The following is a 27,381-nucleotide window of genomic DNA, read 5'->3' on the forward strand; positions in this document are numbered from 1 at the left end:
TCTGGCCTCTAAGAGTTTGCACCTTGCCGATGTCTAAGTTGATGCTTGCCTAGGTAAGGTTGGCTGATGCTGAATTTTTTGGAGTGCTGTCTTCCTGTTGCTCAAACCCTCTAGAATTTCAGGATCTGAAAGGGGAGAAAAAGACAGATGGTTGTCTGCTCCCCGTTATTTTGTACCAGCTTCTCATGTAAGAAATAGAGTGCTTGTGTTACCCTAATGAGATGTTTTGAGAGTGTACACATCAGGGTATAATAATGTTGCTGGCGTGTGAAAGATGGCAGAAGTGCATAGAGGCAAAGGAAGTGATGATGAGGAGAGTAGAAGTGCAGAGTGTGCTGGTAGTGACAGGAAGACATATGCTGCAATTATTAGAAGAGAATGTTGGGAAGGATGTGTAAGGCTTGTGCTGAGCCTATATATAACGCAGGACTAAGCAGATAGTAATGAGAAATATGGATGAGGAGTCTTACCTTAGTAGCCCTTATGAGGTTATTGAACATTTTTCTGTGTAGCAGTCAGTTCTTTCAACCAGCCCCCTATGCCTCCAATATATCCCACAGATTGCTATCTTATATAGGAATCTATTGTGATCTTCAGTGCCGACATCTCTCAGTTTTCTCAGCTGCATTACTATCTCTCTGCATCTGGTTCTACTGTCTCCTTATAGGCTCTGTTGCTTCTCTTTCTGTTCCACTGCCAGTAGCTGCTACGACTGTGCTTTTAAACAGATTTTTTTTTTCTCTTTGATAAATTCAATGACTGGAGTAAAATACCTATCACCCTCCAGCTGCAGAATGCTGCTCAAGTTCATGATTAGCAGGAGTTTTAACAATGCTTTGGGAGTTTTTTGTACTCATTTCTGAGGGGCATGAATACCCAAAGCACCACTGAACATATATGAACATTCAAACACAAAAGCAAAAAATTGTGGATGCTGGAAATACTCAGCATTTGTGAAGGGAGAAACAGAGTTATGTTTCAGGTCTATAGCTTTTTATCCATGTATGAAGTGTAGGACTCATCCATTGGTGCTTCCCCCCAGCACTGCTCATTATTTACATGTACGTTATCATTAAGATGAGCCAAAACAGGAATTCATCATTTCTATTTTTAGAACCAAGGCAACTTTTTAACCATACTTTAGATTTTAGTAGCGCAGAAGCAGTTGTTACTTGTAAAAGAATAAATTAACTTTATTCAATGGATGATAGAGGGACAGCTGAAGTATATAACTGTTATCCTTGCTTTTTGTAGGAAGTGTACAATGACAGATAAATTTATTTAGATATAAATAAATGCTTGAGTGGATAAGCACACTACCTTTTGTGGTACTGAGGAAGAAGGGACTGGGAGAGCAAGTTCCATGAGGAATGTATATACTTGTGTGTAAATCTAAAAAGTTACATCATTATGACAGATGGTATTGTAACTGCAGAGAGAGAATTTGACTGCTCCAGGTCAACTCATAGTTTTCTGTATTGATTAAGAAGAATATTACAGTGAGGGTGTCAAGGCTAGAAAGGATGTCAAGGATAGAATCTATTTGATTGAGCTACAGAACAATAGGGGTACCATCATACTATTGGTGTATTCTATAGGCATCAACTAGTAAGAAAGATATAGAGGAACAAGATTGCAAGGAAGTTACACAGAGTTGAAAAAACTATAAATTAGGAGGTACTTTAATTATCCTAAGATAAACTGTGATAGCAATAGGGTAAAGGGCAGAGAGGGGGGCAAGTTTCTGAAGTATGTTCTGGAGAAATTTTCAGAACTGTATATTTCTGGTCCAGTAATTGCTGGATCTATTTCTGGGAAATGAGGTCGGTCCAGTGAATCAAGTCTGAGTGAGAAACATTTAGGGGACTGTGATCATAACATGTAGGTTAACCAGAGACAAGGATGCAGAACAATTCAGAGTAAGAGTAATTAATTGGGGGAGAGTCAATTTCAGTGGGGTGAGAGGGGATCTGTCCCAGGTAAATTGAAATTAAATATTGACAGGCAAGCTGATGGAACCATGGAGTGCCTTTAAGGAGAAGGTGTTCAGATGCAGTCGAGGTAGATTCCCATGAGGGGAGAAGGTAGGACAAACAAAGCCAGAGCTCCCTGGATGATGAAGGAGACAGTAAGAGTTGGCAGAAAAAAAAGGTGACAGATGTTTGATAATACAAGTGAGAATCAGGCTGATTGTAGAAAGTTCAGGATGGAAGTGAAAAAAGAAATGAGAAGCAAGGAGACAAGAGTGGAAACTAACATAAAAGGGGATTCAAAAGTCTTTGTTTGGGCATATAAATAGTAAAAGAGTAGTAAAAAGAGAGGTGGGCTGGTATGGGGCCAAAAAGGAGATTTACACATGGAGGCAGAAGGGAAGGCTGAGGGACTAAATGAGCTCTTTGCATCTGTCGTTACCAAGGAAGAAGATTCTGTCCGGGATAGATGGGAATGTGGAAATTGAAACACAGACCAGCCATGGTCTTATTGAATGGCAGAGCAGGGTCGAGGGGCCAAATGGCCTACTTTTGTTCTCCATGCTTGTGTTGTGTCAAGGCCTTAATGAAAGAGAAGGTAGCTGATGGATGGATGGGCTAAAAATTGATAAAGAGGAGGCATTAAATAGTCTGGCTATCCTAAAAATTTATACCTAGGACCGAATGACTTTGATTGTCCTAGCAATCAAAGATACTGAGAGAAGGGTGGAAATTGCTGAGGTACTGGCCGTAATCTTCTAATCCTCCTTAGATACAGGTTTGGTGCCAGAGGATTAGAGAATTGTGAATGTTACATACTTATTCAGGAAAGGGTGTGAGGATAAATTCAGCGACTTTAGACCCTGGTGATGAGAAGGCTTTTGGAAATTACAATTCAGGATAAAATTAACAGTCATTTAGACAAATTTGAGTGAATTAAAGAAAGCCAGCATGGATTTGTTAAAGGCAATAATGTTTAACTAGTTGGATGAGTTTTTTGAATAACAGATTGGAATGCTCTCATACTCTGGTGCCACCCCCATATCTATGGAAGGTCAGAAGAACCGGCAAAGTGACTGGCAAAAGAACAAATGGGGACATGAGGAAAAACATTTTCATACAGCATGTAGTTAACATCTGGAATGCACCACCTGAAAGTGTGCATGGAAGCAGATGTAATCATGACTTTCCAAGGGGAATTGTATAATTTTCTGAATAGAAAAAAAAATTGCAGGGCAATGGGGAGACGGTGGGGCTGTGGGACTAGCTGAGTTACTCTTGCAGAGAGCTGGCATGGACACAACTGGCCAAATGGCCTCCTTGTGTGCTGTAACCATTCTATAAACTGCTCTGCTCTGCTGGTTTCTCCCTGTTCTAGTCTTACATTGCCATCTTTCCAATTTCTGGATTCCCACTGCCTTCTTTCAAGCTCCCAATCTCTTGTTCCATGTCCGTGCATAGTATATGGAATGGTCAGGTGTATTAAAGTCACCTTTTCTACTCTGTGGAGAACTGGGGTAAGTAATGGAGCATCTTACTCGCGGATAATAGTTTTTTAAATATATTTTTGTCTGAAAAGTGGGAGCCCAATCATTTATAAGTCATTTTATACTCATATACCTATGGGAGCTTCCAAAATTTAGTGGTTTACTACTGTTTCAAATGATTTGACTATTTGGATCATACTTCTCTCAAATGAAGCGTATGTAAGTGCTAACTTTTCACATATGACAAATAAAAGTGTTTACATCTATCTTACAGTTACTTGTTTTTGATACAATCAATCAAGTTGGTCAAATGGTGCAAGAATAAAGGGATAACAGGCAAACAAAAACATCTGGAAAGGCTCAGATTTATGAACCCAACCTACTTTGAGGTGTTGGTGGCATTCCGCAGGGATCATTCCCTCCGGGACACTCTGGTCCACTCCTCCATCACCCCCTACACCTCCCACGGCACCTTCCCATGCAACCGCAGAAGGTGCAACACCTGCCCCTTTACTTCCCCCCTCCTCACTGTCCAAGGGCCCAAATGCTCCTTTCAAGTGAAGACATTTCCAATTTTCCAATCCAAAGGCACGATTGCTGAATCTATATAGTTTTAGAAAATTATACTTGCCATATCTGCAATTTCCCCGCCTATTTATTTTTAACAATGTGGAGTAGAAACCAACAGGTATTAAATCTGCTAATTTCCTTCCCATTATAAGTGAACCTAAGAGCAAGTAGTTATTATTTAATCCCATTACTCCTCTAAGAATAGGGATACCAAGTACTCATTTAATAACTCATCCATTTCCTTATTGCATGCACCTGTCTTTCATGGATCTACATTCCCCTTTCACCCTCTTTGTCCTTACATTTATAAAAACTTCTGTTGTTGGCTAAGACACCCCTGAGACCTTGAGAATAGGGTTGAAAAACTTATCAGCCATGACTGAATGGCGGAGCAGACTTGATGGGCCGAATGGCCTAATTTCTGCTCCTATGTCTTATGGTCTTATGGTCTTATGGTCTAACACCAGAAATAGGAGGATATAGTGTGGTACGATCATGTATGATGTACACCTTGTGAGCAAGTTCGTGATAAGACTTCGCAGACTGCCTCCTATTAATCACAGTTCCAATTGTCCAGGCGGAGAAGGTAATTTAAAAAAATGTCAGAAAATTGTATGTTTTTTAATACAATGCCTTACCCTGAGGTGTTTGGGAGCTGGGCCCTTGCCATCAACTTTGAGTTCCATCCAGATCTGGAAAAACCACTGGTGTGCAAGCTGTCTCCTCTGTCAGTGTCAAGTGGTCTTGTGTACTTGGCCCATCTCCTATGTTCTTGAGTGATTGCTTTATTTTGGCCAGTGTATCCTTGGCTCTCCTTTTCACGTCATTATGTCCTGCTCTCTTCACTTTCCATGGGGTACTCAGAAGGTAGTGAATGTCTTGCCAATGATGATGTGCCTCTTTGGACATTTTCAATATTTTTATTGGTCTAAATCACCAGAAAATTCACTTATTTGTTTATGAAATACTGAGAAGAATTTTGCCCTTGGCAGGCAGGCTTGATGGGGGCGGTCAGGAAGCCGACAGCCGCCTGCGATCGGCACTGCATTGCGATTACACACTTGTGGGCCAATTAAGGCCCGCCCAGCGTGAAACGCGAGCAGCAGCGCTCAGAGCCGCCTGTGCGGGGGGAGGGTGAGCAGGCCGAGCGTGAACTTGGCGCATGCGCACGAGCGAGCCCTTCATAATTACCCCAAGGCACGGAGCTGCCTCATGGAGATGAAGAGATATAAAACAATAAAGAAAGTAAAAAATGCCATAAAACACGTCCCCTCATGTGACAGAGTCACATGAGCAGGGACATGTTATTAATTCAACTGTAAAACTGCTATTTTATTTTTATTTGCTTTAGGAAACCTCATTCCGCCCGTGGATGAGGTTTCTCACCAAAAATGCAAAGGCTGCTTGGCCTTTTCACCTGCCCGCCAACCGTTAGGCTGGACGGGCAGTGAAAAATTTAGCTTAACTGACTATTTAGTGGCCTTAACAGGCCTTTTAATTGTCGGCAGGCACGCTGCTGAACTATCGCGTGACTGCGCGTTGATGTCGGCATTCTCCGCTGACGCCTACACACGTCATTTCATGCTCGAGCGGGTTAGGCGCACACCTGCCCACTGAGTGAAAACTTCTGCCCACTGTGTTTCCTGCCTGTGTCCATTATTTTCCTTCCTTATCTATCATTCTGACCTTGTAAAGATTTATGTCCCACTGGTGTATTCCTAATACTATTCATAAATTGATTTGCATGTGTTTTCTGTAAACTATGATCGAGGCTGATGAAAAAATATCATTTTGAGATTGCCATGCACCTATTATTAGAAAGAGTAAATGATCCTAATTGTAAGAATCGTTGTTTAAAAGCATTACATTTTCCTTAATTTATTCTCAGTTTGGAGTATGTAAAATGTTTTTATTTTGCTTTAATTTAGTTCTCCATATATCTGCTGCAAGCAGCAGTCAATCATGCGGGAAGAATGTAGTAGAATAACTTTGTCTTGGTTGAAATAAGTCTGTCTATAATTAGAAGTGGCACAGAAATGTTAGATAAAAGTTTTACCAGAAATGTGTAATGGTGTACAATACATGCCACATGTTTTATGTGTACATATATTGACCTTAGAGCTTCCTATAAGGGTGTTATGTTTAAAAGTTTTCTGCCAGGAATGAAGCAGAAAACATCCCTAACTGCTTGCAAAAAGGCAAAAATCAAAAGGCTTGCATTTATGTAGCACCTTTCACAACCTCAGGGCACCCCAAAGGGCTTTACTGTTTTGAAGGGCAGTCGCTACTGTAATGTAGGAAATGTGGCAGCCAAATTGCACACAGCATGGTCCCACAAATTATGAATAGGGTGTCTTAGCTAATAACAGAAGTTTTTATAAATGTAAGGATAAAGAGGGTGAAAGGGGAATGTAGATCCATGAAAGACAGATGCATGAGTTATTAAATGAGTACTTGGTATCCATGTTCTTAGAGGAGGAATGTGATTAAATAATAACTACTTGCTCTTAGGTTCACTTATAATGGGAAGGAAATTAGCAGATTTAATACCTGCTGGTTTCAACTCCACATTGTTAAAAATAAATAGGTGAGGAAGTTGCAGATATGGCAAGTATAATTTTCTAAAATTATATAGATTCAGCAATCGTGCCTTTGGATTGGAAAATTGGAAATGTCACTCCATTATTTAAGAGATGGAGGTAGAAACCAGGTAACTTCAGGCCTGTCAATTTAACAGCAGTTGTGAGGACGATAATGGAATCTATCGTCAGGGCCAAAGAGACTGAGCACTTAGACAAATATTAGCTGAGTCAGCATGGATTTGAACAGCATATCATAGAATTGCATAGATTTACAGCATGGAAATGGGCCATTCGCCACAATATGCCAGTGTTTATGCCACAAATGAACCCCCTTCTACCTTATCACCTCTCACTGTACCATTCCTTTTTCCTTCATATATCTATCTAGATTTCCTTTAAATGCATCTATGTAATTCATCTCAACCATTTCATGTAGTAGTGAATTCCACATTCTCATCACTCTCTGAGTAAAGACATTTCTCCTGAATTCCCTACTGAATTTATTAGTGACTGTCTTATACATATGGCCTCTAACCTTGAACTCGCCTACAAGTGGAACATCTTCTCCATGCCTAAACCCTTCATAATTTTAAAGACTTCTACTAGATCAAATTTTTTTCTAGATGGTTCATGAATCTGGTTAATTTTTTTGGGGAGGTGACTACCATATTGGATAAGGAACTGTTTCTGACTGTTGTCTTTGTGCATTTTCAAAAAACATTTCACAAGGTTCCACAGAAGAGATGATTAGCAAAAAAAAAGGTGAGTGAAAAGGTATAATTAAAGCTAGCTTTGAAGTGAGTTCAAAGCATTATGTTTAAAAATGATTTGCTGAATATTATCAGCTTACCCCAGCAACGTAAACAGACATATCACCTCAAGAATCAGCAGGCACGCATTCAGCTGCGTTGCAAAGAAAGGAAGCAATGGGCAGAATTAGTACCCTTCCCCATGCCGAATTTAGTGGCGGGGGGGCGTTTAATAAGGCATGAGAGTGGCAGGTGGGGACCCCCTCCCCACCACCTTCCCACCTCTGTCCTGATTAAGTCCGGGAAGGGAAGGCTCTAGGACGGCATTCCTGTCCTGCCACCAGTTGAGGCCCTTAAGCGGGCAATTAATGTCTTAAGGGCCTCATCCTGCCTCTGCTGCTATTCGCCTAGTGCTGGGTGGAGGATTCGTCATTCAGGAAACTTGAACATCATGCCCTGTCGGAAGTGCATGTGGGGGGTGGTGGGGGGGCCTTATTCAAGGGCACTCAGTGCCTGAGGAAATAGGGGGGATGGGGTGGGTGTTGAAAACCACCCCCTTTCCCTTGGCTGCTGACATCCCATCCCCCACCCCCTCACCTCAGGTAGCTACATTACCGGCAGCTGCCACCACCTTCCCAGTGGCGCTACCGAGCAATGAAGAGCTGCAAGCCACTGATTGATCGGCGGTTCTCGGTGGGCAGGACTTCTGCTCACGGGATCCTTGATCCTGGGAAGGCCTGCCGCTGCAAGCGCCCAATTGGCATTTAATTCAGCGGGCATTCCCGAAAAAAAAGATAACGTGGGGCCTTCGCCAGCCGGCGGGTGACAAGCCTGACACGTACACTAAATTCGGTCCAATGAATGTGAAGCTCTATTCAAAACGTGTCACACCAGCAAGATTTGATTGATGCCACAGTTAATCCTGATGGAAGCTAGACTTTTTGTTTCTCCTGTCCTGTTGCACATAGGGGCTTGAACTGTTGCAAGAGTAGGTTTGTTCTTGTTGTTATGGGCTGTCTTTCAGATTTCTTAGCTATACTTTTTCTCGTGAAAAATTCTGCGGGTGTTTCATGTCAATTGACAATTGAGTTAGCCAAACACAATAAAACTTTGGATACTGTGTACTCCAGTAAGAGAAAAGTAATGCTAAGCTCTAGAATATAACAGACATTGCCATTATAAACATTCAGAATGGATAAATACCAATAAGTCTGGGGGTGGGGAGCATAAGAAATAGGAGCCTGCTTCTCCATTTAATATGATCATGGTTGATGATGAGCCTTAATTCCACTTTCTCACCAGCTCCTCATATCCCTTATCCTGGGAGACCAAAAATCTATCTCAGCCTTAAATATATTCAAACAATGGAGTATCTGCTCTGGGGTAGAGGGCTCTAAAGATTCACAATCCTTTGAGTGAAGAAATTTCTCCTCATCTCAGTCCTAAGTGATCAGTCTCTTATCCTGAGACTGTACCCCTGTGTTCTAGATTCCCCAGCCAGGGGACCCAACTTCTCAATATCTATCTTGTCAAGCCCCTTCAGAATCCTGTATGTTCCAATGAGATCACCCCTCATTCTCCCAAACTCCAGACATTATAGGCCCAATTTACTCAGCTGCACATCATAGGACAACCCTCTCATCCCAGGAACCAACCTAATGATCCTTCGCTGCACTGCCTTCAATGCAAGTATCTTTTTCTTCAGTTCTCAGCCTGAAGGGAGGTCCTTAGCAATTATTCACTGAACCATTGCAAAGTGCAATAATTTTTTACTACAGGTAGGGTGAGGAGGGAGGCTTTGTAATCTACTTCAATAGGGACAGGGATCAGACCCTGTGCTCTTGGCATTAATCCGATCCACACCTTGCCATCTAGCCAAATGAGCTAGATAGATTCCAGCATTGTCATGACAACTGATGCCAGGCTAAACTGGCTTGTAGGTCCCTATCTTCTCTCTGCCTCCTTTCTTGAATAGCAGAGTTACGTTGCTAACTTCCAATCCATTGGGATTATTCTAGACTTGAGGGAATATTGGAAAATCATAACCAATATCACTTCCTCTGAAGATACTTCTTTTAGAACCCCTAAGATGTAGGCTATCATGTCCTGGGGACTTGTCAGATTTTAGATCTTTAAGGGCTGAATTTTGCCCTCATCAGACGGGGCGCAGCGTGAGACGCAGCTCGTAACTAGCCAGGAAGGGCTAAGTGGGGGCAGGTGTCTGTTAGCCGCTGGGTCCAATGGTGACCCAGCAGCCGGTATAATGAAGGCCCCGGCAAGCCCAGAAAGGCTGCCGTTCAGATGATGCATTAGAGTGCGGCAGCAAACGCCAGGTGGGAAGGCAGGTCAAGTGGGCACTTGGCCCCCCCCCACCCCCACCAGCTTTTCCGACAAGTGCCTCGCCGTTCTACTGGGGGAGGCGGCTGCCAGGAGGGACACCCTTGTCCCCAGGGATGGGAAGAGGAGTCCACCCGCACCTCAGCAAGAGGGCATGGGAGGAGGTGGCATCCTGGGTGAGCAGCCATGATGTGTTGTGGCGCACATGGGTGCAGTGCCGGAAGCGCTTCAATGACCAGCTGCGCTCAGGCAGGGTGAGTACCGTGTTGGCATAGGTCAGTGTGCAGAAGTGTTAAAGCAAGGCCATGCCCCTGTGGACCTCAGCAGTGCTAAAGTCTGAGTGCCAACTGTCAATCACGCTGAAGCTGGCCAAGGGGCTGAGCCCTGGTTGCTTGGACTGAGTGTCTTGTGGCTCGAGGGCCATGACTCAGATGTGCCCTGCGAGGTGTTCCTCAGCTGGGGTTGGCCAGGCTGCAATGGCGCTGCAGTTAGAGAGTGGACTCATCAATGATCCTTTATCCTTTCAGGAGAAAACGAGCCATTACCAAACGAAGAGGCACTTATAAGTGGAGGCCCATCCAACCTGCTGCTGTTCCCCCTGTTTGAGCAGGACGCCCTTGAGCTAGAGAGCCAGCACACTCCCCAAGCAACCAGATGTGGAGAGGCGGGGGTGCCAGAGGTAAGAGCGCATTGCACAGAGATGAGACTCTCAGATTGTGCAACCATTCTAGTGCAGCCTCCTCGTTGATGTGAGCCTCGAACCTGGTGTCCCCATTGATCATTGGAAGATGATAGCACCATGATGCAGACCTCCATAGTCTCACCAGGGTGCCTGGCATGCACAGTGACTGTGTGATGAGTTTAACTAATGACATGTCCCTCTTCTCCCTTTTAGGTTCACCAGCAGACATCTCATCCACACACCCCAAAGGACCACCCCTGATGCCAGAGGACCACCGGGCATCACTGTCACCTGCGCCACACCCGCTCTCTGAAGCAGGCACCAGTGCAGATACTAGCACCTTGATGGGCATTGGTTCAGTGGCTAGTAGCTTGGTGCGCATTGGTGAGGGCACCTCATGCTTGCTTGAGGTGCAGGTGAAGGCAGAGAGTGCTCAGGGTATCGGCAGTCGAAGGAGAGCTGGGGACCAGGATGATGCTCAGTTGAAGGCTGATGATGAGCCTCTGGAGTTGTCCATTAGGCGGCAGATGCTGGCTGACCAGCAAGATTTGCGGGAGGATCTGGTGGAGATCCATGAGGGTGTGCATGCCATGGTCTCTGTGTTGGAGGAGTCCATGTGGAGTGTGAGCACTGCATTGACCGTCATCTGTGAGTGCACTGCCTCCTCCATTGGGAGAGTGGAAACTCTAATGGAGAGGCAGCTCCAGGGACTCAACCAGAGCTTCCTGGGGATGCGCTCGGACCTGCAAGCCCTCACACCAGCACTGATCTCGGGTGGTCAGCGTCAATGTGGGAGATGGATGAGGCACCCGCAGCGACCTCACGTTGGTGCACGAGCTGCCTATCTTTGCAGGCTCCTCTCAGGGCACTCCGGATGACAGCAGCAGCTCCTCTGCCCCTCCGCCAGTGACTGTGGCACCTGATGATGCTGCGGCGACTGGGGAGATGCCAGCTGTGGCACTGGCCGCTCCCTCCCAGCCGGGGCCGATACAGGCTCCACTGGCCAGAGGATGCCTGGCAAGGTCATCAAGGCCAAAAAGACAGCAGGGTCAGCAGGCTGTCTCCAACGCCGCTGCTAGTGAGGGGAGGGGCACCAAGATGTAGCACTTGCAAGCGTAAGTTAAAGGCACCATGAGCACAAGAGGGACAGGTCATGGGTGATTTTATGTTCATTTATGTTTAGTTAATGTATACTGGTCTGGTACATAAGACCAGAGAGGTTGATGTAAATAGTCTGTACTTGTCAAAACGATATAAATCTGGTTTTGCCATCATGGCCTGGGTATGCTTCACCTTTTTATTTCATTGGTGCAGGGCACGCCAGTATCTAATGCTGGACATATAAGGCCCTGAACTTTATTGCACAGGCACTGAGTGCTCTTTGTGTTCAAATGAAAGGGTCCTTTCAGACACCTGGGATGGAGGCGGCAGCCCTGACATGTGACTGAAGCTGATCTTGGGCAGCCTAGCTGAAGGAGCACTGGATCAAGGTGCCCCTGGTGTCCCTGCCTCCCTGGAGGTTACCACCGCCCTTGCGGAGCCATGACTTATATTGTAACGCTTCTCTACCTCTGTTCCTGGGTGGCGGAGAGGCATCATGAGCCACCTCTTCAACGGATAACCCTGGCCCCACAGCCTCAGCATTCTCCTCACCATGCTCATCTTCCAACTCGCCACTGAACTCATCATTTGTGGCCTATGCAGCTGCGTCTAGATCCTCTTCCTCCAGTGGGTCCCTTGCCAGTGCCAGATTGTGGGGAGCACAGCATGCAACCACTATCAGTGACACTTGCTCTGGGGGGTATTGTAGTTCACCCCCTGAATGATCCAGGCATCGGAAGCACATTTTGAGAAGACCTATGGCCCTCTCTACCACCACCCTTGTGGAGCCATGCATCGCTGCCTGTAAACACTGGCAGCAGGATAGCGGCATCTTCTGCGGCCCCTTCCGCCTTGGACTACCCCTCGGCCCTGTGCCCCTTTTGCCTGCGCCTCTCCTCCCACAGGTCCCTCCCCTGGAAGCTGCATAGGAACACGTGGCCTACCCTCCCTCCTGCCCCTCTATTCCTCCTCAGAGAAGGTGCCCCCAGCTGAGACCACAATCTCTATTACCAGGGTAAAGGAATGCTGTCTGATAACTGGAAGGGTCTACGCTGTCTGAATCCTCCGGGGGCCTGGCAGACAGCAATGAGTCCTGAAGCGAGGCCTGGAAATGCTAAGAATGAAGCCCCAAACAGAGACGAAGCTGCCAAATACCAATAAGCAACCAGCTGCAAACTATCTCCAAAACTCCTCACTACTCATGCTGGCAATGCTGCTGACTCATTTTGATCCGGCCCTTGGATGCAGTTTGTGGAAATGTCGGCTGGCCGCCTGCCCGTTTTGTCCATGTGATGAGCAGAAAATCGCACGGGCAACGAAAAATCTCAAACAATTGCATTGTTAAGGGCCTTAAGTGGCCTGTCAGTTAATGGCGGGCGCTACTCTGGCAACTGTGCGCATCCGTCGACTGAAAGATCGTGGGACTGTGCGATGACATCGGGACACCCGCCCAATGTCATTGCGCAATATCTTACTCTCGTTCGGGTCGGGTCTGCCAAGGGAAAAATTCTGCCTTAAGTTCCTTAAATACTTTTTCTCTGCTGATATTAAGTACGTTATGTTCCTTGTTGTTTTTAGCCCGCTTTACCCTCTATTTCTGGTATTTAATTTGTGTCTTCTACTCTGAAGACAGGCACAAAGAGACAGATTTTCACAGAGTTCTGGAGACTTTATGGACCTTTAAAAATGGTGGATGGTACCTGGAAATAGAAGTAATATCTACATTTCCGGGGATTTAAGTCTATCGAATAGGTTTTCATGAATGGGACTGTTTTTTAATGTAGTGAACTCTGTCATGGATACTTGGACCTTCTCTAAATTTCATCTCAGCATGGCTCCTGAGGTCTGGATACTGGGTGAGGAGGGGTGGGCGGGGGGCATGTGGGATGGGCCGAGGCATAGTTTGGAATGAGCTGGTATTAACTTGGCATGGAGGCTATAATGGGCCAAGGTTAGTGGGTGAGTTGGCATGGGTTGGAGTTAAGCTGGATACAAGGGGTCATGGGGCTGTGTGGGTGGCATGGGTTGGCATGGAGGGTATGGGGAGTCATTGGGGGGAATGGGGAGCATGGCTTGGCATGAGATGGCATGGATGGGGCATGGGGAGTGGGCGGTGGGGTGAGGGGTTGTGAGGGATGGGTGTTAGTCGGCCTAATATTTAACAAAACAATTGGAGTGAAGTCCCAGAGAATTAGGGGCGGCCTATTAATAAGCTCGCCTCAACGCTCTGAATTCCCTCCGATCTACATCTGAGGGCAGCAGGCCTGACTCCATCCTGCACCCGCCCCCCACAAGAATGAAAATCCTGCCTTTCAGGGCATTTTTTTTCCCCCAAGGCTGGTGTGTTGAGCTACCCACCTTGGGAGAGAAAATCCAGCCCAAAATGTTTGTCTCTGCGTCTCCTCCGTTCCCATGACAATTTCTCCTGTCTCTGCTTCATCGCTATAATGGAAACTTGCAAAGTGGCAGCTCAACATCTCTGGATGTAGAGCTTTCAGGAAGGATAGGGAGGGGAATAAAAAAGGTGAGGGTGTGGCATCATTGACTAAAGAATCAATTACAGCCGTGATGTGGGATGATGTACTAAATGAGGCATCAAATGAGGCTGAGCTCAGAAATAAAAAAGGGGTAACTACACTGTTAGGATTGCGCTATAGACCCCCAAATAGTGGAAGGGAGTTAGAAGAACAAATATGTAGACAGATTTCTGAGTGCAAAAATAGAGAGTCCGACCCATCGACGCACTAGCCCGCAAGGTGCTGGGCTTTGAAGCAGCGACCCTGGGACAGCGAGCGCTACGCCCTGGATTATGAGGGCACAAGGCAGCCAAGCAGTGGTAAGAGGCTGTCGCTCCTGGCTCACCGCATCATCCGCATCGAGAACTGCCTCTTCCAGCTCGTCAGCCACCTGTCCCTTTGGCATCGGCCGCCTCGTCACCAAGAGGTCCTGGCTCCTGCCCTACGATGAGCCTTGTTACTGGACCATCACCAAGGCCAAGGCGGATTACACGGCCCAGGATATGGAGCGTGGAAAAGCCTAGGGAGTGCTAACATTCAGAGGAAAGACTGACGATACGGTGAAAGAAATAGATAAAGTTATGTACCGTGATTGGCGCCTGGTACAGAAACATGAAGAAGAAGCTTTCAAGAGCATCACACATGTTCCCGACATGAGTATTGGCCATGTCTCTTATCCTCCTTTACTTCGTGTCATGATACTGGTTCAGCTACAGAAAGCCGTGGAACCTATAGGAGAGGAGCCGATGATTGACCTAGAAAGAAATCGCCACTTTCCAAAGGATTATTTTAAAAACCTGGACTTGAAGAAAGAAGCAGAAGGCACCCCAATCTAGTAAGAATCTGCACGACTCAAAGCTACCGATGGACTGAATGTAATTGTTTCCAGCAATTTGTCAAACTGGTCATGTACAATAAAATCCATTTCTTTTGTAAAAAAAACAATAGGGCAATAACCGTTGGGGATTTCAACTACCCTAATATCAATTGGGATACAAAGAGCGTGAAGATCACAGAGGGCACAAAATTCTTGAACTGCATTCAAGAGAACTTTTTTTAGCTAGTAAATAACAAACCCAATGAGAAGGGGCGCAATTCTAGATTTAGGGTGGAATCCTCCCAGGTTTGCACTAAGTGCGGTAGTGGGCAGGTGAAACGATGTTTTATCCACCGGCCACAATGGCGGATTTTCCCAAACCCGCCACATTATTTATGCATTCCAGGGAAACATGCTCTCATCCGCCCGCCCACCATCACCCCGCCGCTGCATCACGCCAGGTGCCATATTTACAGTCCAGCCGCAAGCGCACATCTCAGTGCTTCCAGACCACCACAGCTGCACGGAAGACATGGCCCTGAAACGGAAGAAGACTGCGGCCCCCTGGTTCAGCGACGTGTCCCTTGAGCATCTTTTGGATGCCATGGAGGTCCACCAAGACGTGCTTTACTCCCACTCTGGCTGCAGGATGGGCAGCAGCAGCACTAACTCGGCTTGGGAAGCGGTGGCAAGGGTGGTCAGCGCCAATGCCCTTCAAAAGGGGACAGCCACCCAGTGCAGCAAAAGGATGAATGATCTCCTCTGTTCCGCCAGGGTAAGTCACTCTTCTCATCACTCTCAACTCACACACTCACAAGCCCATCACACATCCACAGGGCCCTCACTCACTGTCGGTTCAAGGGACATCACCATTGATTCTCTCACACAGACCTTCATTGTTCTCATTCCATCCATGGGACCACTCACCACCTACACAGGCCAGGCATACTTATCATCTGGCCTGGCAGGTCTCCTGCTTACACGCTCTCCATCTCTATTCATGCAGGACAAGCTGGCACACAACAAGACGGAGAGGTTGCAGACTAGTGGAGAAATGCCTGAAATCAAGGACTTTGAAAACACAGCCATCCAGCTGGCCGGCGAGGATCTGGACCGTTCCTGTGCTGACGGTGAGGTCAGCAGTGCTCAACCAAGTGAGGGTCCAGAAGTGCAACATCCATTAGACAACCATGCTGTGAATGATGTGTCCTGTTTCACAGGCCACTGCTGTGTACTAATTATCTCTCCTTGCTCTTGCAGACACATCTGCCAAACAGCCGACAGAGTCCATGACCCAGGGACTCCAATCAAGCCCTGATGAAACCTCTGAAGAGGAATCTGGAGGCACCCTCCCTGAAGTCCTGTCACAGCGCTCACCCACACCCTCCACCAGCGCAGAGACACACACCTCGGTGGGACCTAGCTTTAAAGTAGCCTCGGGATCACAATCTGGTGAGCACATTGCACTTTCTGGTCCACAGCAAGTGGAGGCAGGGACTTCCCATGTTTCTGGCACTCGGAGGACTGCTGGAGGCCAGAACATAGCTGAGTCCGAGTCAGATGATGAGCCTTTGGACTCGTTCATGTCACAGTTGCTGGAACTGTAAAGGCAAGCTCAGGAACATCAGGAAGGGATGTCCGCTGCACCCCTCAGATTGCAAGGCACGATGGAGGAGTCCATCCACCTTCAGTCTGAGGTGATAGCTCAGGCATGCCAATGCACCAATGTCAAAACTGGTAAGATGATGGCTGCAATGGTGACGTTGGTCCAGGACTTCGCTCCTGCACTGCTGCGCAGGCTTAACTCCTTCCCTGATGACATAGTTGGCCTCCAACAGTGTGTATGCGAGAGGGGTACTGAGCAGTTCGATCTTACTCCAGCTACCCCTGCTCCTCAAGGAGTCAGCCTGGGGCTTCCAGGCATCCACAGGAAGGAGGATCAGCAGGTGCACACTCCGGGCCCATCCATCCATCCAGGTGACTCTGAGAGTGTCCGGCCCATCCAACTCCCCTCTTCTTGTGACCACAGCAGCTCCAGCCCCACAGGCTGAAGAGGGTGCCACTGCCACACAGCAGAACCCTGAAAGCAGGCCAGGGCCCTCCAAGCCTTGGCTCTCCAGAGGATGCATGCCAAAGTCATCACAGGGTCAGCAGGCTGCCTCAACCTCCGCTGTGGGTGTTTGAGGAGCACCAAGATGTAGCGGCAGGGTTAAGAAAGTTAAGGAAAATTAGTTGCACAGCCTGGGCATGGTGATAATCACTTGTACATACTGTTCACTATTGTCAATAAACTCCCAAGAATGTGGAACATTTTTTGTTCCAGTCCTACTCCGGCCTCCTCCCACAACTTTCTCCGGTACATCGATGATTACTTCGGTGCGGCTTCATGCTCTCGTCGGGACCTGGAAAAATTTATTAATTTTGCTTCCAATTTCCACCCCTCCATCATTTTCAGTTGGTCCATCTCTGACACTTCCCTTCCCTTCCTTGACCTCTCTGTCTCAATTTCTGGTGATAGACTGTCCACCAATATTCATTACAAGCCTACCGACTTCCACAGATACCTCGACTACAGCTCCTCACACCCCGCTTCCTGTAAGGACTCCATCCCATTCTCTCAGTTCCTTCACCTCCGTCGCATCTGTTCCGATTATGCCACTTTCCAAAACAGTTCTTTTGACATGTCCTCCTTCTTCCTTAACCGAGGTTTTCCACCCACGGTGGTTGACAGGGCTCTTAACTGTGTCCGGCCCATCTCCCGCGCATCTGCCCTCACACTTTCCTCTCCCTCCCAGAAACATGATAGGGTCCCCCTTGTCCTCACTTATCACCCCACCATCTTCCGCATTCAAAGGATCATCCTCCGCCATTTCCGCCAACTCCAGCATGATGCCACCACCAAACACATCTTCCATTCACCCCCCCGGCGGCATTCTGTAGGGACCGTTCCCTCCAGGACACCCTGGTCCACTCTTCCATCACCCCCTACACCTCAACCCCCTCCAACAGCACCTTCCCATGCAACTGCAGAAGGTGCTACACCTGCCCCTTTACTTCCTCCCTCCTCACCGTCCAAGGGCCCAAACACTCATTTCAGGTGAAGCAGCATTTCACTTGTACTTCCCTCAATTTAGTCTACTGCATTCGCTGCTCCCAATGCGGTTTCCTCTACATTGGAGAGACCAAACGCAGACTGGGTGACCGCTTTGCGGAACACCTTCGGTCTATTCACAAACATGACCCAGACCTCCCTGTCGCTTGCCATTTCCACACACCACCCTGCTCTCATGCCCACATGTCCGTCCTTGGCCTGCTGCAATGTTCCAGTGAAGCTCAACACAAACTGGAGGAACAGCACCTCATCTTCCAACCAGGCACTTTACAGCCTGCTTGACTTAACATTGAGTTCAACAACTTCAGATCATGAACTCTCTCCTTCATCTCCACCCCCTTTCCGATCCTCCTTTTTTCTAATAATTTATAAATTTTTTGAATATATTTTTCTTCTCCCACCTATTTCTATTATTATTTTTAAATTTATTTCCATCCATTGTTTTATCTTCACCTTTTAGCCTATTTTGATCCCTTCCCCCTACCCCACCCCCACTAGGACCATTTGTCACTTGCTCGTCCTGCTTTCTACCCTTAATGTCACCATGAGCACATTCTTTAGCTAATATCACCACCATCAACACCCCTTTGTCCTTTTGCCTATGACATCTTTGGCAATCTCTTTTTTTGCCTCCACCAATCACTGGCCCTCTATCCAGTTCCACCTGTCCCACCCCCCTGAAACAGCTTATATTTCACCACATTTCTATTTTTCTTTAGTTCTGATGAAGAGTCATACGGACTCGAAACGTTAACTCTGCCTTCCTCTCCACAGATGCTGCTGAGACCTGCTGAGCTTTTCCAGCTATTTTTATTTTTGTCTCAAGAATGTCTCTCTGCCTGTGGTTCCTTGTTATGATGAGCAGTGTTCTTGTCACTCAGATGTGAAACCTTTCTGCACAAGGTAAAGGCAGGTATCTCAGCCCAGGGCTCCTTCTCTGTGCTCTGTTCAGCCTTCAGACCAAAGTGATGGTCTGGCCTCACACTCCCTGGACACATTACTGATGCCTGCACCTCAACGCTGCTTGACATTGCTGCCAGAATGTAGTGGGCAGGTACCACAGAGTTCTCTCATTCTTTTGGCCTACTCTCAGCATCTTTAAGGAGGGGCTGGCCCCCATCTCTTCAGCATCTGTGACCAGTGACGCTGTTCTCCTGAAGATGTCAAGTGCTGAAGGCAACAGAAGATCAGATACTTCTAAAGTTTCATGGCTGTGTCTCTATGATATGACCCTGATCACAGAGTGCAAGTGATCTGCCCTTGGCCAGACAGGAGTCAGACATTCTCAGAGGCTATGTGAAGATCTATGGAGTGTCCTCACTGCATGTTGTCATCACCTTCCTGCCATTGAGCGAGTATTAGGGCCTCCACTGCGTCTCCGTGACAGGAGCATTCTCACAGAGGGTATTCCCGCTGCCATAAGCCAGACTGGAGTCACACATTCACAGTTGCATTGTGAGGATCTATGGGATCACATCACTGCATGTCGTCATCATCCTTCACAAATCTCGCAGCTATGAGGGCCTCCTCAGCATGCCTGCCTCATCTAGCCAGGGTGAGAGCCTCATCCCCGTCATTGTCATTTCCGAGGACCTCCTCACCCTCATCCCCATTAGCCTCGTCCTCATTGGAGGAGACGTGCAGCTCCTCCATCTCCTCCTTAGCCAACTCATCTCCCCGTTGGAATGCCATGCTAGCTGTAAAGGGCGCCGCAGATGACGAGGATGTGTGACACCCTCTGCGGACTGTATTGCAGGGCTCCACCAGACCGGCCCAGACACCGGAACCGCATCCTCAGCATCCCGATGGTCGGCTCCACCATATAGGAAGCTGCAGCATGAGCCTCATGATGGCGTCACTCTGCTGCAGTCTGGGGCCACTGCATGGGTGTCATCAGCCACAGTCTCTGTGGGCAGCCCTTGTCCCCGAGGAGCCATCCCTGCAGCTTCTGTGGTTCCTGGAACAAAGAGTAATGGTCGATAGATATTTTTGCAAATGGAAAACTGTTTACAGCAGTGTTCCACGGGGCTCAGTGTTGGGGCCCTTGCTGTTTATTGTATATATTAATGATTTAGACTTAAATGTGGGAGGCATGATTGGGAAATTTGCATATGACACAAAAATTGGGCATGTAGTTGATACTGAAGAGAATAACTGTCAACTCCAGAATGATATCAATGGTTTGGTTGAGTGGATGGAGAAGTGACAAATGGAATTCAATAAGAAAAAGTGTGAGGTACTGCATTTGGGAGGGCAAACAAAGCAAGGGAGCACTCAATAAATGGGAAGCTATTGAGAGGGTTTGAGGAAATGAGAAACCTAGGATTACATGTCCACAGGTCCTTGAAGGTGGCATGACAGGTGGACAAGGTGTTCAAGAAAGCATATGGAATGCTTTCCTTTATTGGACAAGGTATTGAATACAAAAGCAGGGATGTAATGCTGGAGCTGTATAAAACACTGGTTAGGCCACAGCTGGAATTTTGTATACAATTCTGGTCACCACATTACAGGAAGGATATAATTTCTCTGGAGAGAGTACATAGGAGAAATTTACAGGAATGTTGCCAAGGCTTGAAAACTGCAACTATGAGGAGAGAATGGGTAGGCGAGGGTTGTTTTCCTTAGAACAGAGGAGGCTAAGGGGTGACCTAATTGAGGTGTACAAAAGTATAAGGGGCCTAGATAGGGTAGAGAGGCAAGACTTGTTTCCTCTAGCTGAAGGGTCAATTACCAGGGGCATAGATTTAAGGTGATTGGTAGAAGGATTAGAGGGGGCATGAGGTAAATCTTTTTCACCCAGAGGGTGATGGGTGTCTGGAATTCACTGCCTAAGTTGATGGTTGAGGCTGAAATGCTCAACTCATTTAAAAGATACCTGGATCAGCATCTGAAGTACTGTAACCTGTATGGCTACAGACTGGAAAGTGGGATTAAAATGGGCGGCTAGTTTATTTTTTCTCTTTTTGGCCAGTGCAGACATAATGGGTTGAATGGCCTCTTTCTGTGCCATAACTTTTCTATGGTTCTCTGTTTGATTTAGCTATTCTCTTTCTTGTTATGTACATATAATAGCTCTAACAATTAGTTTCTCTATTCCTGCTCTTTTTACAGGGAAGTCTTGTGGCGTAGTGGTTGTGTCCCTACCTCTGGGCCAGAAGCTTCAGGTTCAAGTCCAACTTTAGCACTTGATGGCCATGGAAGGTGCATTCATAATGTGGCCAAGCAGGTTGATTATCAGCCTGTAAATCCTTGCAACACAGCTGATGGTAAGAACAGGAGAGTTTTCTGGTCAGCCACACACACAGCAAGAAGCAGTGGCAAAGGCAATCATAATCATGGACCAATCCAATGAAGTCTATAGTCCCCAGTGCCCTCTTAGGACATGGTACCTGGAGGAAATGAGTTTACTCTCATATTCTTTTATTTCCATTTTCATCAGCTTTTTGGTGGCCCTTTGTTCCTTTCTAAAACACTTCTCAGATTTACTACTATTATTTGTCATAACATAAGCCTCTTCTTTCAATCCAATACTATTTTTAACTTCCTTAGTAATCCAGTGATGGACCTTGCTGAATTTTCATTCTTTAATGGAATGAATCTTTATTGATCATTTTGAATTGTTTCTTTAAATGTTTCCCTCTGTTTATTTATTGCCATGTCTTTTAGTCAATTTATCTAATCAACCTTAGCTAGCTCTTCCCTCATGCCTATGTAATTGGTTTTGTTAAAGTTTAAGATTCTTGTTTGGGACTGGAGTATGTCAATTTCAGACTAGGTTATGCTCACATTTTCCCACTGGATCTTTCAGTATGAGATAACTAATCAACCCTGCCTCATTGGACAACACTAGATCAAAAATGGCTCTGTCCCTAGTTAGTTCCACACCATATTGCTCCGGGAAACTGTGATAAGAGTATTCTACAAACTCATCTTCCAGACCAGTTTTGCCAATTTTATTTGTCTAATCTATATGAAGATTAAAGCCCCCGCCCCCCACCACAGTTATTACATTGCCTTTCTTACCAGCTCCAATAACTTCTTGCTTAATGCTCTGTCTAATGTATAAATACTGTTAGGGGGCCTATGAGCTATACCCAGCAGCGTTTTCTGGCCCTTATTATTCCTAATCTTCATCCATACTAATTCTACTTCCTGACTTTTTGATACAAGTTCCTTTCTCACTACTGTCCTTCTATATCTTTTACTATCAGGGCTACTCCCCATCCTTTCCCATTCTATCTTTCTGCCTGTCCCATGACACCCACCTCATGAACCTACTCTCACCATCACTCAGCTGTGGCCTGGTGTAACTTGTAGGCATGGGTAGAATCTTGTGCCCTCCCTAGTGGTGTGTTTGGTGGCAAAGAGGGCAACTAATTGGGCGAGATGGTTGCGGTGGGGACCCCACAATCTTTCTGACCCCATACTGATTAAGTTCATGGATAGCCTTCCCATCTCCCACCATTGAGGCCCTTAAGCGGGCTAGTGCCTATTGGGCAAGGGAGTGCCTGCTGAGAGCCAACCCTTTGTGCCTGCTGCCAACGTCCCACCCCCACAATCCCCACCCGCAAACCCCCTCACACCGTCCCTCACCTGTGACCTCAATCCCTCCTCAATCTGAGGCCTCAGCTGGGTGTAGTATTGGCAATAGCCACTGCCTCCTCGGCGCAGAGGCTGGCAGCTCTCTGTGAGTGGGACTTCCTCCCCAGGGATCACAAGGACCTGTCGCTTGCCTGTTAAGTGCCTGATTGGCCCAAGATGCAGTGGATCTTCTGGAAAAGAGGTGAGACGGGGCTCTTGCCAGCTCTCCAGCTGGTGGCCGAGCCCCCCCATTGCTTCCACAAGATCCCGCTCTATATTTCTGTAATGGCTATTTATCTCTATTTGTGTCACTAGTTATTCCAAATGCTTTGTGCTCATAGAGACTTTAATTTTATTATTTTACTACTATTATTTGCTTAGACCTTATTCGCTGATGCATTATTACCATTAATCTCTCTGTCCATGCCTGTATCACTTTGCTTGCCTTAACCAAATTGCTACACTGTTCTGTTACCTCGAATTTTCTCTTTAGATTTTGAAATTTCTCTTCACCTGAACTCATCTTCCTGTTCTTAAGTTTAAAGACCTGTGTAGCCATTGTAACCAAACATACATCACACATAATTCCATTGGAAATTTCTCAACATGATCGGAGTACAATTAAAGTCATCTTTCAAGATCCTTTGACACAGATGAATGAATAGAATATTGTGTTACATGCCCATTGTTTGATAAATTTTAGAAAATGCTGAGGAAAGCCTGAAGGGATCAGCTCAGTTTGATGGTGGTCTGGCTGATATTTTAAATACATGCTCTGAAATATGCAGGGAGAGAAAAAGAGCATCTGCAATCACCAGAGATCTGAGGCTCAGCTCATCTGGAACCGTTTATATAAATGAGCTAAGCATTGTTTGCTGGAAGCCAAAGGAGAGTTAAGGCTGTGAGTTGTGTGCTTGTTCCACCTTGCAGATGACACAGTGGGGAAGTGCACACACAGCATCTATTGAAATGAAACACAGATACTTCTGCATCTATTACCCTCTCAAAAGAGAACATGTGAAAAATAACATTTATATTTTCATCTGGTGCTACTTGTGTGGTAAGGCTTCATGATCGTGCAGAAGGATTTACTTTTATTTCCTCATTTTCATCATGTAAGTGAACCATGAGACTTTCATTGTGCTTTTTTTATATTTCTAACTTTCCTTTTAACTCAACATAATTGCTAAACAAAAAAAAAAACAGACATTAATGGACATGGATAAAGAAGAATCGATACACAGCATGTAAAATAGACTTTATTAAGCACATCCATGTGAAATTTTAAAAAAGTTTCACATATTATCTTTGGGTGCCCACTTTTTAAATACACGGTGTGCTGATGCAATTTCTGCTCCACTGTAAATTTATGCGCACCTCAAAGCATAGAAAAGCCTTTTAGTTCCTAACCATATTACTTTATCATAACTATAAGTTATATGTGGCATGCCAAAGCTTTAACAATTTTTTTACAAAAAGGAAAGGCCGATAAGTCCCACTGAGTTAATCCTTTTTCTCACTGCTTTCTCCTGGTGCTGGTTGTTTCTGGAATATGACACCTTGAACACTAGCAGATGTCTGCTGCATTACCCATCCAGTCATTTATCATGTGTGACAGGGTGACCAACCAACCTGGATTTTCTGGGATCGTCCTGGAATTTGGCTTCCTGCTCCACTTCCCGGGCGTCGGCTTCCAGGGATGCCATTTGTCCTGGGTTCCTCTGGGCAGCGACTGAGGAGACTGTTAAAGAGCGCCTCTTGTCACTACCTGAGCATCTTTTGTGCCTGTGCATGCGCACTGTGCTGCTGCACACGAACAGGCCAGAGGCAGCACAGTGTGCTTGTGCAGATACGAGCCATGAGGGAGCAGCAGCACTGGCTGGCACGCACCTCTGAGAGTTGTCTGGCTTTGGCAGATGGATAGTTGGGGTTGGGGGGTCCGGCAGCAGTGGTGAGGGGGCTGGTCTGAAGTCAGGTCCAGCGGCAGCAGCACTCTTAGGCTTGAGTCTGGGGGGGATCGAGCCCAGCATAGGCCCAGGTGCGGTTCAAGCAGGCCAGGGGTGAGGGGTGCCACCCAGGCAGACTAGTTTGGGCCTGATAGGTAAGTGTGCGTGGGGGTCTGGCCAAGCCCAAGGAGGAGGGGAGGATCTGGCAGGTCTGATGGTTGGGGGGCTGTGGAGGGAGAGGGGGTGGGGGGGGTGATTGCATTCTGGACAGGCCCTATGCTGGGTGTGCTTGGGGAGAAGGGCTCCTGACTAAGAAGGAGAAAAGGTGGGGTTAGGGAGTAGAGATTGTGAGTGAGCTGGGGAAAGGAGGGTTGGGAAGCAGGGTCTGTCCGGGGAGATGAGTTGGGCAGAGGTGTGTTTTTGTGCATTGGGGAGCAGCAAGGAGTGTCTGGGAGCAGTGTGGCCCTTTGAGGGAGTGGTGTAGAGCTTTGAGGGAGCAGGGCACATAGCATCAATGGGGTAGAGGAGGCAGACTGTAAGTAAATAATTTCATATGGAAACTTGTGATGGCACTGCCTTTTATCTGAGCAACACATTTGGGCTGCCTCCAATCCAGTCAATGCTGTGCACATTGTTCCTTTTGAGCACCTGCCCCTGCATCCCTAGCCCCCCTCCTGACTCCTCAGCCCTCTGGAACACCCCCCCACCATTCCACTCCCTCATTCCCATCAGCACTCCTCCTCCTACTTCTTGTGTGAAGCATCCCTCATTTTTTTCCCCCAGAGTCGGTTACCCTGGTGTGAGACTTGACAGTGGGGTATCACAGTCATGTGAATGTAATATCCCTCATTCAACTTCTTCCTTTTTTGAGCAAGACCCCAAAGAACTGAGTCTTTCTCTGGAGCCAGAAGCTCACTTCTGTAGAGACTCTGTTCCTCACTGCCAGGTCCACTTAATCCATCTCCAACTTCTTTGGCACCATCTTATTGGAACCCTGAGTAAATTCCTTTGGAGTTGTGCAGAGTAAATGTTGGGGTTGGAGAATTAGAAGGCCACTTGACTCTTTCTTCTTACATTGGGTTATGGTGGAGGTAAATAAAATGAAGACATGCTACAATATTTGGCAGGTACCATAACAGCTCCTCTGGCAGAATCTGTGCACAGAGACACAATGTTGACATTTCAAGTCAATGACCTTTCACCAGGATTTTCATTTGATGAAAGGTCACGGACCCGAAATGTTAACCCCATTCTCTTCCCACAGATGCTGCCTGGTCTGTTGAGTATTTCTAGCATTTATATAATTTCAGATTTCTGGCTTGTGCAGTATTTTTCTTTTCTTTTTGTAATAGCTCTTCTGTAGCTTTTGAAAGTGGGTGCAGTGTGTTGCGCTCCTGCACAGGCAAATTACAGGTGCAGCAGCCTTACATCTCCATCTCCAATAGATTTGGCTGCATAACTCCCCAGGATCTTTAAAGGTTCTTCCTCGTGAACAGTTTATTTTTGGGGCACAATTACCCATTCTTATCAACTATAGACCAGCTTCTTCTACAAGAAAGAAAAGACGTGAGTGTCACAGAAAAGTCTAGGCAGACTCTTCTGTTAAAATAGTTTGACACTTTGGATCATTCGAAAGGCAAAAATCAAGAACAGACATACATGTGAGCTCGTGATGCTCACAGAAGAGAAAACATTTTTCCATTTGCAAACTATGGAATTGACCTCCAAAAGTATAATATTATGAGGTAGGGAATGAACACATATAGAAAACTTGCAAGGGCCAGTCAGTGAAACTAAGCAGATTGCATTGGTTGTTCTGATGAGATTATCTAATTTCTTCTGCACTGCAAAGAAGCGTTTGATTTTTGAGATGGTGGGATTCACTGTTATAGCCACCTCCCTTTGTAGACAGCATACCACATTCTTAGAGACCGTCTGGTTTATGGCCTAAACAGACCATCCCTACTGCTTCCAGTCTCTGTAAGGAGACATCCAGATCCAACTCCCTGAATGGTGCTGTTCATCTCTCCTATCTCATTACCCTTCTTCTTGTTCAAATTACATGCTCCCGCTGGTCTGCCATGCCCCCATTAAGTAATAGCAGCAGGTTTGACCTTCTGCTGCAGGTGCCAGTTCCAGTTTCTCCCTTCGCCAGCTATTTAAGGCACCTTGGAGACAATATTTCCTACCTCTGCAGGAGTTTTCTGACAACGACACCCCCCAACTCTCCACCCAGTCACCACCCTCCACCACCGCCCCCCTCCCCACCCCCGCAATCTTCAGTGTATATGAGGTGCTGCATGCTTGATTTGCACATCTCACCATGTTCAAATAACCTGTCTCTGCCACTTAGGGCAGAACCAAGAGCAAAATGTCAAAGTGGGTGGACGTTCTACCCTGTCTTACATCTGGTGGCCGAGTGGTGCACCTGAATTCTATGGCCATAGTGTTTCAGTGATATGCCAAAATCCTGGGAACATGAAATCACCATCAATTGGCATGGCCAGGATTATTGATAGGAAGAATTGACACACTTCAAACCCTTACTTGAGGAAGGATGTAGTTGCACTGGAGGCGGTTCAGAGGAGGTTCACTAGATTGATTCCAGAGATGCGGGGCTTGTCTTATGAGGAGAGATTGAGCAGTTTAGGCCTATACTCACTAGAGCTTAGAAGGATGAGAGGAGATCTAATTGAGGTATATAAGATGCTAAAGTAGACGTGGAGTGAATATTTCCCCTTCTGGGGCATTCTAGGCCATAGTTTTAGGATCAGGGGTGGTAGATTTAAATCAGAGATATGGAGGAATTACTTTTCTCAAAGGGTCGTGAATCTGTGGAATTCATTACCTCAGAGTGCAGTGGATGCCGGGATGCTGAATAAATTAAGGAGGAGATAGACAGATTTTTAATTAGTAACGGGTTGAAAG

The 27,381-nt window shown here is 46.4% G+C and overlaps 1 pseudogene; it reads left to right on the forward strand.

Annotated features, from left to right (window-relative positions):
* The first annotated feature begins 4,522 nt into the window (after positions 1–4,522).
* LOC144680431 (small ribosomal subunit protein mS34 pseudogene) lies at positions 4,523–14,830 on the forward strand (annotated as a pseudogene).
* Positions 14,831–27,381: the final 12,551 nt, after the last annotated feature.

The sequence above is a fragment of the Cetorhinus maximus genome, chromosome 5, assembly GCF_964194155.1.
Source record: "Cetorhinus maximus chromosome 5, sCetMax3.hap1.1, whole genome shotgun sequence".
Classification (NCBI taxonomy): Eukaryota; Metazoa; Chordata; class Chondrichthyes; order Lamniformes; family Cetorhinidae; genus Cetorhinus; species Cetorhinus maximus.